The following is a 2,299-nucleotide window of genomic DNA, read 5'->3' on the forward strand; positions in this document are numbered from 1 at the left end:
ACAAATGAAAAAAAAGGGGGTTCTGTGACTGTCACAATTCTCAGTGTCAGAGGCTGTGAATTTTGCATCATGGTTCTGTTCCGCTCTGCCCCAATGTTTCAAATCTTCAATAAAAATATAGAAATGTATTAAGATAAAAAAACGGGGGGTTCTTATCTTTGCCAACGCTATACAACGTAAACAGATGACTTCTGGCAAAGCAAAAGGACAGTTTCCCTCAGACAATGGTTTGTTGCGTGGGAAAGAATAAGGAAGTGATAACCTTTTTTTGTGAAATCAGATTTCCTTCCTCAATCTAGGTGAAACTTCCAGGGAAATGGCGAGTGTGGTCATTTTGAAAAATGGAGTGCATTCGGTTTTATATTTGTTCTTCTTTCATTTTTGCTGATACATGTCAGCAGTCTATGATGTCTTCTTTGATTTATTATATACTGTATATATAAATATTTTTTCTTTGTATATTTATGTTTATTTTATATTATATTTCCTATATATTGATTTCTTTATATATTTATGTTTGTTTTATATTACATTTCTTATATATTTCTTTCTTAAATAAGGTACCTTATGTTTCTTATATATTTTATATGTATCTCTTTCTTTATATAATATATTTATGTTTTTATACATTACTCAGACAAAAAAGTTAACAGAAAACATGCGGGTAAAGTGCCCCCCCATGTGCCCCCCACTAGCTAGGATAGAGAGGAGGGAGGAGAGGACATGCTCGCTCTCCTCCCCATCTTGCTCCTGACCTGGAAGCGATGTGTATGACGTCACGTCTGTGTCCCTGTTGACAGTTTCCCCGGCCGGTGTCTTGTCAAATAGCGTCCTCCATCAGATAGTGTCCCCTGCGTACTGCGCATGTGCAGTACACAGGAACACAGATTCCGAAAATTGCTGAGGATGAACGGCGCCTGCGCCGTGAGTCCAGGTTCTATCCCCACTATCCAAGTGGACATAGAGTTAGAATAAAAAAGAGCCGAGCGGAGCGAGGCCGAGCCCGAAGCGTGGCGAGCGAAGCTCGCCCGCGAGGGGCCCTCTAAAATTCTTAACCTTATGTCCGCTTGGATGGTGGGACTACCACCTCCACTCACGGCGCAGGCGCCGTTCAGCTTCGGAGATTTTCCGAAGCTTCGTCTGCTCCGTGCTGCGCATGTGCAGTACGGAGCGGACACCATTTGATGGGCGGACTCTATTAGGCAGAACACCGGCAAAGAATGTAATGTAGTGCGATGTGCATTGCATTACATTCTGCAGGGCACAGGGGAGACATGCAGGGACTTTTAGACCTGTCTGCATGTCTCATTAAAGAGAACCTGTCATAAAAATATCATCACATGATGACTTTTTGTCCCCTATGTGATGAAACAAAAAGTTAAGTGAATACAAACAAATTGTAATTGTAAAAAAAAAAGTTACACCAAAGCACATAACCCCCCCCCCCAAAAAAAATCTTGAGGCCCCCACATATATGCGTTTTGGGGCGCCTACACATGAAAATGTAGATTGCGGTACAAATAGTTACATAGTAGGCTAGGTTGAAAAAAGACACAAGTCCATCAAGTCCAATCTATGTGTGTTCTGTCCATCAGAGGTTTATACTTGTGTAGCGCCGGGGTCCTGTTTTGTAAATTTAGTTTTTCTAAGACCATAGTTGGGTCTTAGGGTTAAAATGATGTAAATTGTGATTCTGGCATCAGTTTGGCTGGACTGTATTATGTTCTGCCTGGTCATAAGTGCATGTACCAATCTCTCTCTCGGAGCCAATCATTGAGTGCGTTGTCTCGCTGTGTATTCCAGGAGAGGGTACTTAAGGTGCTGAGGTCACTTGGTTCTGGGTTCCAGCCCAGAAGTATGTTCTGACTCCAGGGTTCTGGTCCTCCTGACCAGCCCCCAGAGGCCCTCATGGCCTGGGGTGCAGATCCATCCATTTCCAAGTCTCGGGACTGGCTAGTCCGAGGCGCAGTACTTGGAAGGAGGATTTCAAGGTGGTCCGGTGCCGTCTCGGGTTTGGAGAGGCCCAGCAACTCAAAACGCAACCGGGGGAGGACTCTTCAGAAGAGGGCCACGCACAGGGCTGGTTGCTCGGTAAGAGCCTGGAAGCTGAGCTGAAAAGACACCAAGTAAATCCACATTCTTACGGTATTGCTGGACCGGCTGCAAGATATTGGTACTGTAAGAAAGTTCATAATTTCATCCTTTGGTTACACTTAGGTTTCTGTGCTAACTTAAAGTTCTACAATCAAGTCTGTGGCAGAGGCTTTGTTAAGCTTAAATCACCTGTCGGCTGCTAAAT

Source organism: Lithobates pipiens, unplaced genomic scaffold (genome assembly GCF_037356315.1).
Source record: "Lithobates pipiens isolate NorthernLeopardFrog02 unplaced genomic scaffold, aLitPip1_a1.2 Scaffold_10, whole genome shotgun sequence".
Lineage (NCBI taxonomy): Eukaryota > Metazoa > Chordata > Amphibia > Anura > Ranidae > Lithobates > Lithobates pipiens.